Source organism: Saccopteryx leptura, chromosome 2, assembly GCF_036850995.1.
Source record: "Saccopteryx leptura isolate mSacLep1 chromosome 2, mSacLep1_pri_phased_curated, whole genome shotgun sequence".
NCBI classification, from domain to species: domain Eukaryota; kingdom Metazoa; phylum Chordata; class Mammalia; order Chiroptera; family Emballonuridae; genus Saccopteryx; species Saccopteryx leptura.
In genome coordinates this window covers 309,767,303-309,782,777 of record NC_089504.1, presented here as the reverse complement: position 1 = coordinate 309,782,777, position 15,475 = coordinate 309,767,303, and the positions used below count along the sequence as shown (strand labels likewise).

Genomic DNA, 15,475 nt, shown 5'->3' with positions numbered 1-15,475 from the left:
GTTTCATTTAGTTCTTCCATTTAGTTGTGTACTCATTGATTGCTTCTCAAACGTCCCCTGACTGATGTCAAACCCACAATCCCTGGTGCACCAGGTCGATACTTTGTCCACTGAGTCACCAAGCCAAGGTCTCTACTTTAAATGTTAACTGCTCATCCAGCAGCATACTACCCATTGACTAAGCAAAACAAAAATTCTAGGAGCAGGCACCTTTCTGGAAACTTCATGGCTGGGCTGACGACATGACTAATATGCTACTCAAAAAAGAGACTATCAAAAAGTTGTAGGCCCTGGCCGGTTGGCTCAGCGGTAGAGCGTCGGCCTGGCGTGCGGGGGACCCAGGTTCGATTCCCGGCCAGGGCACATAGGAGAAGAGCCCATTTGCTTCTCCACCCCCTCCCCTCCTTCCTCTCTGTCTCTCTCTTCCCCTCCCACAGCCAAGGCTCCATTGGAGCAAAGATGGCCCGGGCGCTGGGGATGGCTCCTTGGCCTCTGCCCCAGGTACTAGAGTGGCTCTGGTCGCGGCAGAGCGACGCCCCAGAGGGGCAGAGCATCGCCCCCTGGTGGGCAGAGCTTCGCCCCTGGTGGGCGTGCCGGGTGGATCCCGGTCGGGCGCATGCGGGAGTCTGTCTGACTGTCTCTCCCCATTTCCAGCTTCAGAAAAATACAAAAAAAAAAAAAAAAAAAAGTTGTAAAGGCTAAGAAATGAAGAAAACTATTCCTGCAACAACAAACTCACAAGTTATCTAGCCTGAACACAGGGGGAAAACTAATTTTACTTAAAGGTATGGAATCCCAGCTAGCCAAATATCAAAAGAAAGAAATCCTAAGAATTACCCAGTTTCAGAGCTGAATTCAAAATACTGTAGAAATCGTGTCCATCTCCTTGACAAATGCCCTCTGGGTCATGGATCAATACCAATAAGATTGTGTATTTTCTTACCTGACAGCATACATCAATTAACCTCTGCATGAGGTTAATTTTATCACTATTTAAACATTTATGTGGCAGTTAACAAAAGCAAAATGATTTCACATTCTGTCTTTGTTAATCTGCAGAAAAGGAGATCACGGCACTAAACAATAAAGTGACTTGTGAACATCTCTGTCAGCATAAACAGTGCGATTGGAACCTGCCTCAAACTTCAGAACACCACTCAGCACATCAAGGGTTACACATATAAGCCAACAATGCCTGAAGGGGCGGTTCTGTTGGCCAAGAGAGATGAAAAAAATGAGATTTTTTTTTCAGAATCATAAAACCTGAAAGATGAGTTTGTTCAAAGTGACCCTCTTATTTCCTGTCTTGCAGAATCCTACAATAAATGGAATATTGTGTGTTTCTAGTGTACCTCAGTCTTATGTACTTGAAAATGTGCAGCCAAGAGTATGACAGGCATGTCACCAAGTAGGTGACATTTTGGAAGGTGCTGCTGCTGCTCAGAGGGGCAGAAACATGTATTTCTATTATCACAGTCTCAAAAAGAGCGAGAAACTGAAAAGGGAGTACAACGGTGTGTGGTCACAGGGCTGACACCAGGAGAGAACCCTGACACCCTGTTACTAGGACACCACAGCCTTGTCTCCTCACTAAGCTGTCTCCAGACACGAATGTGCCCAGACAAATGAGCCCTCCAAATACAGAATGGATTCTGCCTGCCCCAGTTCCAGTGCAGAAAAACTGCTGTGGGCTTCACAGGAGCAAAAATTATTGTCTTTTTCGAGATTCAATAAACAAAAGAACATTTCAATTTTTCAGCAAGAAATATTTCCCACTCAAAGAAACACTGGAATTCACACTCTCAATACTTGTAAACCATTCATCATATGGTCTGACACCTTCATTCAGGCTGGTGTGTGCTTAAACTCTGTTCTCCAGGAATATTTTCACCTAATGAGGATTCCACCCACAAGTGTAAGAAAACGAAATTGGCCTTCAGCATAGAACTCTACATGGAAACAGAAACCAAAAATATTCTTTTCTGAACCTGGACAATATTCTCCTGTCTTACTACTCATGCCAGAATACCAACGCTGAATTTCATGGGAAAACATGTGCTATTGCAGGCTCCCTCTCACTTGCCCAGTGAGCTTTCTCATTATCTTTTGTTCATCTTTATTCCCTAATATCTAGCACATAGTTGGCCCCAATAATTTAACACTAAACCATCATTAAAATATCTACTGTACTAGAAATGAGCTTCATAGGTTAACAACGTGGATGTACAGATTTTTCTAAAAGACTCCCGGAGAAGTTTACAAGTCACTTCCTCTCTTTTTGGTATTCCTGTACCATGCCCCGTGGAAGCCTGTCTTGTTTATTTCACTAACAGACAAGACCGCAAGTACTATAATCTGCAGGCCATATCAGCCTACAAAATAGTTCCCCTGCCCAAGTGTCCGGCCTCTCCACTCGGTCCTTTGCACTACTACACATTAACCCTCCTCTGTTTCATCATACCCAACAAAATCTTGAAAGGTCCAGAATACCTAAACCAAAGGTCCCCAAACTTCAGCATGTGCACAAGTTGCATAAAAGGCTTGCTAAAATATAGATGGTATGATCAGTCCACCCCTCACCTTGAGTTTCTGATTCGCTAAATCTGAGGTAGGGATTAAAACTTGCATGTTTTGCAAAAGAATGAAACTGGACTACAGTCTCTCCCCCTGTACAAAAATTAACTCAAAATGGATCAAAGATCTAAACATAAGACCTGAAACAATTAAGTACATAGAAGAAGACATAGGTACTCAACTCATGGACCCGGGTTTTAAAGAGCATTTTATGAATTTGACTCCACAGGCAAGAGAAGTGAAGGCAAAAATTAATGAATGGGACTACATCAGACTAAGAAGTTTTTGCTCAGCAAGAGAAACTGATAACAAAATAAACAGACAGCCAACTAAATGGGAAATGATATTTTCAAACAACAGCTCAGATAAGGGCCTAATATCCAAAATATACAAAGAACTCATAAAACTCAACAACAAACAAACAAACAATCCAATAAAAAAATGGGAAGAGGATATAAATAGACACTTCTCCCAGGAAGAAATACAAATGGCCAACAGATATATGAAAAGATGCTCATCTTCTTTAGCTATTAGAGAAATGCAAATCAAAACGGCAATGAGATACCACCTCACACCTGTTCGATTAGCTGTTATTAGCAAGACAGGTAATAGCAAATGTTGGAGAGGCTGTGGAGAAAAAGGAACCCTCATACACTGTTGGTGGGAATGTAAAGTAGTACAACCATTATGGAAGAAAGTATGGTGGTTCCTCAAAAAACTGAAAATAGAACTACCTTATGACCCAGCAATCCCTCTACTGGGTATATATCCCAAAAACTCAGAAACATTGATACGTAAAGACACATGCAGCCCCATGTTTATTGCAGCATTGTTCACAGTGGCCAGGACATGGAAACAACCAAAAAGCCCGTCAATAGATGACTGGATAAAGAAGATGTGGCACTTATACACTATGGAATACTACTCAGCCATAAGAAATGATGACATCAGAACATTTACAGGAAAATGGTGGGATCTTGATAACATGATACGAAGCGAAATAAGTAAATCAGAAAAAACCAGGAACTGTATTATTCCATACGTAGGTGGGACATAATAGTGAAACTAAGAGACATTGATAAGAGTGTGGTGGTTATGGGGGGAGGGGGGAATGGGAGAGGGAAAGGGGGTGGGGAGGGGCACAAAGAAAACAAGATAGAAGGTGACAGAGGACAATCTGACTTTGGGTGGTGGGTATGCAACATAATTGAACGACAAGATAACCTGGACTTGTTATCTTTGAATATATGTATCCTGATTTATTGATGTCACCCCATTAAAAAAATAAAATTTAAAAAAAAAACAAAAACAAAACAAAAAAAAACAAAAACAAACAACAACAAAAAAAAAACTTGCATGTTTAATATGTTCCCAGGTAACACTGATTCTGCTGTGTAGGAAAGATACTTTGAGAACTATTTACTTGAAACCATGGTTCCCAATTACAGGACATTAAACAAATATATTAGAATCACCCTAGTGGCTAAAATAACCACCACCAAAAACAAACAAATACACAAACACAGAATCCAACCTCTAGCAAATCTAATATGTACTCAGCTTCAGAAACCATTAAAGAAACCTCACAGACAAAGCTCTCAGGTGACACCAGGCTTTCCACAACCTACACCCAGATCCACCCATCCGAACTTATCTTCTAGTCCACAAAACAAATTCTTGGTAACCAATAAACCAGTCTCCTTCCTAATTACCCCCGAATAACCTTGAATATTTTGTGCCCCTTACCAATACCATCTTATTTGTTGTTCTCCCTGTCCGGAATGCCATTCCCATCTTTTCACCCTCTGTGAACGCTCCAAAGATCAGCTCACCATAGACCTCAACAACCTTCCGTAGTCCATTCGGTGTCTCAGATACAGAGCACATGCTGCCAACTGCTGGTTTTACATCCATCCATGTTAGTTCATTGACGTGTCCATGTCACTGCCTATCTGCGTTATTGACAGGTGTACAGCCTAGTATTACTCAATAATCTGTAACTCAAAATAATTCAGGAGAACATGAAATACAAAAACTAAAGACAACTTAAAAGTTGTAATACACAGTTTTTGTTGCATAATAAGATATTTAGATGAATCTCTTATTCACAAAGACTTTATTCTCAAATACGTGCATTTTCTGACGTCACGGAAATGGCGCCGTGAGCAGCGCGACCGACAGATCTCCCCAAAATCACAACAAATTTATCAACTAGAAACAGGAAAATTTATCCTCGGAGCATTCCGGAGTTACACACAAACTGAAAGCGAAAGGACTGTTATCATTTGAATCTGAGAGACGAGGGTGTGGAGGAAGCTACCCCAGGGACGTTCATTCAAGCCGCGAGGAAGTGCGCCTGTGGTGAGTCAGCCCACACTCGGGAGCCGCGAGCAGCAGCCGCGAGCAGCCGCCGCGAGCAGCCAAGAAGCTGCCGCGAGCAGCCGCAAGCAGCCGCGAGCAGCCGCAGGCGCGCGCCCGGTTCGATTGCTGGCGCGCCCGGTCCGGTTGCAGAGCGAGCACCGCTAACGTTCCCAGCGGCCCGTGCACTGCGAGTGAGAGTCGCCAGCCACCGGTGCCCGGAGCACCCCATTCGCGCGTGTACCCTGGGCATTCCACGCGCCCAGAGCGCCCTGCTGGCCCGCACACCCAGGGTGCCCCATTATCCTGCGCCCGGTGCGCCCGAGCCGCCAGCAGCGGGGGGAGCGGGAGAGGCCCCAGGGCGGTATTCCCTACTTGGGAGATCCTCTCCGTGGGCGGGGCACCTCACCCAGTCATTCAAGCTAACAATCAAGCGTTGGGGGAGGGGTGCGCGCAGGCAGCCTGAAATACCTTCGGGAGCACAGCTGTGACCCAATCACTGAAATTAGCTTAACCCGTGAAATCTGCGCACCCTCGGTTCTAATTGATAAGATCTCTCTCAGTTGAGCGACCCAAGACAAGAGGCGTGATATTTTTTAGTGCCCTCGCTAAAGGGGCGGGGGCAACTTCTGATTGATAGAGCCTCCATAATCAGGGATAAACGCTAACAAGAAGGACTTGGCAGATAATAAGATCTATACTACACTAGTCGCAAGCAGAGACTAGTGCCTCTTCTTCCCAGCCGAAACAGGCTACAAAGTGTGGAAAGCCTGGGTTGAGAGGTCCAACGGAATGCTAGGCGCTGAACAGTCACCTTGACAACAATTGACTCCCACCCCCGCCTGATTACACTGGAGGCCCTGACTGCCAGAGCCTTTCCCAAAGCCTTGCACTGAGTGGGGATAGAGTGGGGATTGCCCAGCTCTTTGAGCCTCTTACTCCCCAGGCAGAAGCAGTTGCAGCCTTATAGCTGGATCACCAGGCTGCTAATTCAGGAAGGGGGGACTAGGAGAGAGAATCCAGGAAAGCAAACTCTCTAATCGTTGGACCCTGCAAACGCCAACAAGCCTTGACTACCAGCAAGACTAAAGCCAATTCTATGACATTGCCATAGAATCCCATCAACTGCAAATCCCTACCTAAGTGTGACACAGGGGCAGAGCCTGGGGTAGAGTCACCGACCAGGAAGAGGGAGAGAAAAGAAAAAGGAAGAAGTTAACATCTCAAAATCAAGAAAAATCCACAGACTTTACAACTTGTTCCACTAATTTTTTTTGTTGTTGTTGTTTGTTTCTTCTATCTTATTACCTTTATTTCCTCCACCTCAGTCCTTCTATTCTCTGCCCATCTTATGCTTCCCTTTTCTTGAACTACACTACCCATAAGTGTTACATTTTATTTCTCTTCTTCATCCTCACCCTCCTTTAAGGTTATACTCCAAAACACTTAACTCTCACTCTCTCCTCTTTTGTTGTTTTTTTGTTTTGCTTTATCTTGTTTTTTTCTCTTCCTTTTTTATTTCTTCCTTCGTTTTTCTCTTTTTCTTATTTTTTCCTTTCTATTCGTTTTTTCTTTTCTCGTTTCACTTTCATCCCATTTAATCCTCAATCACGAACAAATTAGTTAATTTGGGACTCAAGGCTTTTTTTGGCTTTATTTTTCTTTTTCGCTTTTGTTTTTGTTTTTTTTCTTGTTTGTTTATTTTTGTGGCATTTTGGGTCCTCCCAACCCAAGGTCTCCATTGTATTTAGTCTTCGCTCCACTTAATACAACAGATTTTTACTTATCATTTTTATTTTTTTCTTCTTTATTATTCTTTTTTTTGTCCTTTTTTCTGGTTCCCTCTTATCCCTCTCATTATATCTCTTAGTTGACCATCACTCACAAGCAAATCATCTTATGCTTGTCTAAGATTTTCTTCTTTTTTTTTTTTTTTTTTTGCATTTAGTAGGTCCCTACTCCCCTTTTTTTGCCCCTTGAACTCTTCACCCCAAATCAGGCCCTCCATTATAGGCACGATATTTCCCTGAGGAGGGGAGAGGAGGGAAAGAGAAGAAAGAAAAAAAGGGGGAAATAATAAATTATTACTGCTTTTTTTTTGTGGGGTGTTTTACCTTTTTTTTTTTTTTTTTTTTTTTTACTTTTTACTCTTTATTAATTCTAATTAGTGCTATCAACAAGACCACCCTCAGATGCCAATAATAAAGAGGAAATCGAATATTATGGATACAAAAGAAAGAGAGGTAACACAAATAGATGTGGAAAAATCTATGGAGAAAAGACTTAACATATTAGAAGCCTTGGAGCTAAATGACAGAGAATTTAAAATAGAAATCTTAAAAATACTCAGAGATATACAAGAAAACACAGAAAGGCAATATAGGGAGATCAGAAAACAACTCAATGAACACAAAGAATATATTACCAAGGAAATTGAAACTATAAAAACAAATCAAACAGAAATGAAAAACTCAATTCACGAGCTGAAAAACGAGGTAACAAGCTTAGCTAGCAGAACAGCCCAGATTGAAGATAGGATTAGTGAAATAGAAGACAAACAACTTGAGGCACAACAGAGAGAAGAAGAAAGAGACTCAAAAATAATAAAAAACGAGAAAGCCCTACAGGAATTGTCTGACTCCATCAGAAAGAATAACATAAGAATAATAGGTATATCAGAGGGAGAAGAGAAAGAAAATGGAATGGAGAATATACTCAAACAAATAATAGACGAGAACTTCCCAAGCCTGTGGAAAGAACTAAAGCCTCAAATTCAAGAAGCAAACAGAACACCAAGTTTTCTTAACCCCAACAAACCCACTCCAAGGCACATCATAATAAAGATGACACAAACCAATGACAAAGAAAAAATTCTCAAGGCAGCCAGGGAAAAGAGTACAACATATAAAGGAAGGCCTATTAGATTATCATCAGATTTCTCAGCAGAAACTCTACAAGCTAGAAGAGAGTGGACCCCAATATTTAAAGCCCTGAAAGAGAGGAACTTTCAGCCATGAATACTATACCCATCAAAGCTATCCTTCAAGTATGAAGGAGATATAAAAACATTCACAAATTCAAAAAAGATGAGAGAATTTATCAACAGAAAGCCCCCACTCCAGGAAATACTAAAGGGGGTTTTCCAACCAGATTCAAAGAACAAAAGAAAACAACACCACAAGTAACAGCTCCACCAAGAACACAATAAAACCAAACTTAAACTGTGACAACAAAGGAAAAAAAGGGGGGGAGAGGATGGAGATTAACAGTAGCAAAAGACGATGAAGTGCAGAAATACTTATAAGATAGGGTACTACAATGAATATGGTAGGTACCCTTTTCATTACTTAATGGTAACCACCCTAGAAAAAACCACCACAAAAACACTTGACTTAAAAAAGGTAGCAACAGAGGAAAGAAGTATGGAACAAAAACAAACAAAAACAAATGATAGAAAAACAAAAGAGAAGAATCAAACTAGATACAAAACTAACAGAAAGCAATCTATAAAATCGCAGTAGGGAACCCACAAGTGTCAATAATTACACTAAATGTAAATGGATTAAACTTACCAATAAAAAGACACAGAGTAGCAGAATGGATTAATAAAGAAAATCCAACTATATGCTGCCTACAAGAAACACATCTAAGCAACAAGGATAAAAACAAATTCAAAGTGAAAGGCTGGAAAACAATACTCCAAGCAAACAACACCCAAAAAAAAGCAGGTGTAGCAATACTCATATCTGATAATGCTGACTACAAGACAGAAAAAGTACTCAGAGACAAAAATGGTCATTTCATAATGATTAAGGGGACACTGAATCAAGAAGACATAACAATCCTTAATATATATGCACCAAACCAAGGAGCACCAAAATATATAAGACAGCTACTTATTGACCTTAAAACAAAAACTAACAAAAATACAATCATACTTGGAGACCTCAATACTCCGCTGACGGCTCTAGATCGGTCATCCAAACAGAGAATCAATAAAGAGATAGTGGCCTTAAACGAAATACTAGAACACCTGGATATGATAGACATCTACAGGACACTTCATCCCAAAGCGACAGAGTATACATTTTTCTCTAGTGTACATGGAACATTCTCAAGAATTGACCATATGTTGGGCCACAAAGACAATAGCAGCAAATTTAGAAAAATTGAAATTGTACCAAGCATATTTTCTGATCATAAAGCCTTGAAACTAGAATTCAACTGCAAAAAAGAGGGGGAAAAACCCACAAAAATGTGGAAACTAAACAACATACTTCTAAAAAATGAATGGGTCAAAGAAGAAATAAGCGCAGAGATCAAAAGATATATAGAGACAAATGAAAATGAAAATACGACATATCAGAATCTCTGGGATGCAGCAAAAGCAGTAATAAGAGGAAAGTTCAAATCACTTCAGGCCTATATGAACAAACAAGAGAGAGCCAAAGTAAACCACTTAACTTCACACCTTAAGGAACTAGAAAAAGAAGAACAAAGACAACCCAAAACCAGCCGAAGAAAGGAGATAATAAAAATCAGAGCAGAAATAAATGAAATAGAGAACAGAAAAACTATAGAAAAAATCAATAAAACAAGGAGCTGGTTCTTTGAAAAGATCAACAAAATTGACAAACCCTTGGCAAGACTCACCAAGGAAAAAAGGCACAGGACTCAAATAAATAAAATCCAAAATGAAAGAGGAGAGATCACCACAGATATCATAGATATACAAAGAATTATTGTAGAATACTATGAAAAATTATATGCCACCAAATACAACAATCTAGAAGAAATGGATAAATTCCTAGAACAATACAACCTTCCTAGACTGAGTCATGAAGAAGCAGAAAGCCTAAACAGACCAATCAGCAGGGAGGAAATAGAAAAAACTATTAAAAACCTCCCCAAAAATAAAAGTCCAGGCCCAGACGGTTATACTAGTGGTTATACTATCAAACATTCAAAGAAGACTTGGTTCCTATTCTACTCAAAGTCTTCAAAAAAATTGAAGAAGAAGCAATACTTCCAAACACATTTTATGAGGCCAACATAACCCTCATACCAAAACCTGGCAAGGATGGCACAAAGAAAGAAAACTACAGACCAATATCTCTAATGAATACAGATGCTAAAATACTAAACAAAATACTGGCAAACCGAATACAACAACATATTAAAAAAATAATACATCATGATCAAGTGGGATTCATCCCAGAATCTCAAGGATGGTTCAACATACGCAAAACGGTTACCGTAATACACCATATCAACAAAACAAAGAACAAAAACCACACGATCTTATCAATAGATGCAGAAAAGGCTTTTGATAAAATACAACACAATTTTATGTTTAAGACTCTCAACAAAATGGGTATAGAAGGAAAATATCTCAACATGATAAAGGCCATATATGATAAACCATCAGCCAACATCATTTTAAACGGCATAAAACTGAGGACTTTCTACCTTAAATCAGGAACAAGACAGGGTTGTCCACTCTCTCCACTCTTATTTAACATGGTGCTAGAAGTTCTGGCCAGAGCAATCAGACAAGACAAAGAAATAAAAGGCATCCATATCGGAAAAGAAGAAGTAAAGGTATCACTTTTTGCTGATGATATGATCCTATACATCGAAAACCTGAAGGACTCCACAAGAAGATTATTAGAAACAATAAACCAATACAGTAAGGTCGCAGGATACAAAATTAACATACAGAAGTCCATAGCCTTTCTCTATGCCAACAATGAAATATTAGAAAACGAACTCAAAAAAATAATCCCCTTCACGATTGCAACAAAAAAAATAAAATACCTAGGAATAAACATAACAAAGAATGTAAAGGACCTATATAATGAAAATTACAAAGCATTGTTAAGGGAAATCGAAAAAGATACAATGAGATGGAAAAATATTCCTTGTTCTTGGATAGGAAGAATAAATATAATCAAAATGGCCATATTACCCAAAGCAATATACAAATTTAATGCAATTCCCATCAAAATCCCTATGAGATTTTTTAAAGAAATGGAACAAAAAATCATCAGATTTATATGGAACTATAAAAAACCCCGAATAGCCAAAACAATCCTAAGGAAAAAGAATGAAGGTGGGGGCATTACAATACCTGACTTTAAACTATATTATAGGGCCACGATAATCAAAACAGTATGGTATTGGCAGAAAAATAGACACTCAGACCAATGGAACAGAATAGAAAGCCCAGAAATAAAACCACATATATATGGTCAAATAATCTTTGATAAAGGGGCCAACAACACACAATGGAGAAAAGAAAGCCTCTTCAACAAATGGTGTTGGGAAAACTGGAAAGCCACATGCAAAAGAATGAAACTCGACTACAGCCTGTCCCCGTGTACTAAAATTAATTCAAAATGGATCAAAGACCTAAATATAAGACCTGAAACAATAAAGTACATAGAAGAACACATAGGTACTAAACTCATGGACCTGGGTTTTAAAGAACATTTTATGAACTTGACTCCAATGGCAAGAGAAGTGAAGGCAAAGATAAATGAATGGGACTACATCAGAATAAAAAGTTTTTGCTCAGCAAGAGAAACTGATATCAAAATAAACAGACAGCCAACTAAATGGGAAATGATATTTTCAAACAACAGCTCAGATAAGGGCCTAATATCCAAAATTTACAAAGAACTCATAAAACTCAACAACAAACAAACAAACAATCCAATAAAAAAATGGGAAGAGGACATGAATAGACACTTCTCCCAGGAAGAGATACAAATGGCCAACAGATATATGAAAAGATGCTCAGCTTCATTAGTTATTAGGGAAATGCAAATCAAAACTACAATGAGATACCACCTCACCCCTGTTAGATTAGCCATTATCAACAAGACGGGTAATAGCAAATGTTGGAGGGGCTGTGGAGAAAAAGGAACTCTCATTCACTGTTGGTGGGACTGTAAAGTAGTACAACCATTATGGAAGAAAGTATGGTGGTTCCTCAAAAAACTGAAAATAGAACTACCTTATGACCCAGCAATCCCTCTACTGGGTATATACCCCAAAACCTCAGAAACATTGATACGTGAAGACACATGTAGCCCCATGTTCATTGCAGCACTGTTCACAGTGGCCAAGACATGGAAACAACCAAAAAGCCCTTCAATAGAAGACTGGATAAAGAAGATGTGGCACATATACACTATGGAATACTACTCAGCCATAAGAAATGATGACATCAGATCATTTACAGCAAAATGGTGGGATCTTGATAACATTATAAGGAGTGAAATAAGTAAATCAGAAAAAAACAAGAACGACATGATTCCATACATTGGTGGAACATAAAAATGAGACTAAGAGACATGGACAAGAGTGTGGTGGTTACCAGGGGTGGGGGGAGGGGGGACAGGGGGAGAGTTAGGGGGAGGCGGAGGGGCACAGAGAACTAGATGGAGGATGGCGAAGGACAATCTGACTTTGGGCGAGGGGTATGCAACATAATCTAATGACAAAATAACCTAGACATGTTTTCTTTGAATATATGTACCCTGATTTATTAATGTCATCCCATTACCATTAATAAAAATTCATTTAAAAAAAAATACGTGCATTTATAATAAAGATGAGTAGAAAAAAATAGTTAAGAGCCACTCAACCATAGATTAACTCAAGTCATGACTAACATCATTCTTCTAAAACATGCATAGAAAAAAAATGGGTGCAGAAAAGTAGACTGGAAAGGGGGAGAAACATGGAAGGAGAGAAAGAACATTACCATACCTTGACCTCTAACCAATTAAACACAATCTATGAAATGAAATGTTATTTCTGTTAGATCTCTCACCTTGTATTACTAGCTAAGTTTTAGTTTTATGTTCCTTATTTGTCAAATAGCTTATGCCAATAGAATATGTATGCATTAACATGAAATAGCAAGAGTATTATCAAGTGTGTGTTTGGGGCACTACAAGTTACCGAGAAATATAACTCACAATTGATACCTCTTAGTGCCTTAAATGTATCTTGGGGGTGAAAGGAGTGGGGAATAGAAAAATGACTGCTAATAAATACAAGACTTCTTTTTAGGGTAATGAATGTTTTAAAATCCTATCATGGTAATGATAACACAATTTCATAAATATACTAAAAATTACTGACATTTATCAATAGGTCAATCTTACAGCATATAAATTATATCTCTATAAAGCTGTTTAAATAAACAAACAAATGAATAACTCATTCCATAATACGAAGATAGGCTCTCCAAATGACTCTTGAAAACCACATGTATGAAAAGTATAACTCATTTAATAAGCCAGAAACATATTTTTAATCATTTTTACATTTCAAGTTAATGTCTTCTGAAACTTCAATTTCCTCAGTTTATTATAAATATTGTTAATGAGATCATGGGTTTTGTTTTCCAAAACGTAGGAATTATATACATTGGACAAATCCAAAATAAAGAAAATAAAGCTAAGTAAGGCATAATACCTTACTTTGTTCACAACCATAATTAATTCTTTGTGGTAGTATTATAAATAGGATTCTACAAGATTAAACACTGTTCTGAATTTAGAACATTAGTCTTGGTCAAATATCAGATCACAAAAACTTAGAAAGTATTGTGTAACCTTGTGAGAGTAGAATTACATAGTCAATAATACATTATGTATTCGGCTTTCAAATGCCATAAGTACTATACTACAAATAATTCCATTTAATATCCCATAGAACATTATGCCTTTGTTCATTTTTCTTTCCAGTCCATTTTCCCATGTGCCCCAGTATAAGTGATTTCAATTAGTTTATCTTCCATTTCTCTGATCATTTTTTCTACTGCTGCTAAATCTATCTAGTAAACTTTTCATTTCAGATTGTAATTATCAACTTTTTAAAACCCCAATCATCAGTCATATTTTTCACAAGTGAAACCACTGCATGCTGGACATTCTGATGCTTCGATACCAGGAGCCTGGATTACACTGTCTTTAGAGTGAGTTCTGCTCTGGTGGGCAGGTAACATACAAGTGCATGGGCTGATACTGCAGAGTAGTTGATTGTGCGAGCTCTAGAGTAACCCTTACTCTGTGGCTAAAACAGCCTTATTCCTCAGCTGTAACCTTTCCGAGGTCACATCAAAAATAAGGATGTTAAATAAGTTTTGTCCCCGCTGAGGGGCCCGAACGTCAACATTTCCTGCCATCTGGCAACTTCTCAGAATCCTTCCTGCTTGCATTCCCACAGTTGCTGTTTCCTGTGCACACAAACCCTTGTGTGTGCACAGCTTCGTACTTGTACGAAAGTTCGATGGCACTCTTTTTGGATTTCTGGGACTCCTTCTCTGTGCCAGTCCCTCTTGTCCAGTGTCCTAATCCACAAAATCCAGCTGCCTCCACATCCCTGAACTCAGACCTCTGCTTTTTCTGATTAGAGAGAGGTTACAGTTGTCTGTTAGCCTTCACTATGCCACAGACTGGAGAGGACCCCAGAGGAGAGGCTGGGTGACCATGTTCCCCACCTCATGTGTTCTCCTCTTTCAACAGGCTGTGCTGACGGCCTGAGTCCACCCGGTCTCAGAGCTGCTTACAGCAGGAGGGAAGTGCATCATGGTCTGAAAGGGAAGTCCTTCATTCTAACTATTTTTGAAATAGCTTTAAAATCTATTACCTTATTTCATCCTTAACATGACTATGTCACATGAAAGCACATATTTTTTCCATATGACAGATTAGCAAACCAAGACATAAAATGATAAATAACTAGCTTCTAAACAGTAAAGATATTCTATTCAATACACAATTATTCATCAAGTATCTACAATGGGCATATAATAACCGACAGAGTGACAAAAAGAACGCAGGAAATATGGTTGCAACCCATATTCTTTCCACTGAGTCATCAATAAAGCGCACAGTCTTAACCCAAGAAAATGTCTAATGAATGAATAACCAAGAATTAATCAGTTCACCAGGATTGACTAACTATAATTTCCATCATGATGTATTTACTTCTGCAAGACTCCTATTTGCCATGCAAAGTAATTTCATTTCTACACAGTTATATTTTTCAATTCCCTACATATACTTAATTTTTTTCCTATTAGTAGGTACTTTTTAACCAAGACATTTGTATTTAGCTATGTCAAATTTGTTGCAGCTGATTTAACTGTATTTCTAATTTTCATCCAGCCAAATCAAATATGTTTTCCTGGCACATGGAGAGAAAATATAATAAAGTTTCTAAATACCATGTCTGCAGCACCACATCAAACAGTAAGATCATTTCTCTGATCTTAGCCAAATTGCTCAAAATCATACATTTATACTTACAAATTTATTCTCATCTCAAAACAAGTCCTTGACCTGTCACACTTACCCCAATATATGCAAGAACTAACTGAAGGAAAATGATCGTAAAATTAAGCTACACACGTGTTTACAAAATAGTGTCTAAGAACATTTTAATACTGATTACCCTTGATATATGACTAATTACAGTGAAGTGAATTCCTTACTGCAGAAAACCAAATACTGTCCCTCCCTGA

General features: G+C 38.7%; 1 protein-coding gene across 2 annotated transcripts in view; it reads right to left on the bottom strand.

Moving 5' to 3' along the window:
* EXOC4 (exocyst complex component 4) overlaps window positions 1–15,475 on the bottom strand; it is a 701,469-nt gene that overhangs the window by 560,621 nt on the left and 125,373 nt on the right. The gene's annotated exons all lie outside the window — the stretch shown is intronic.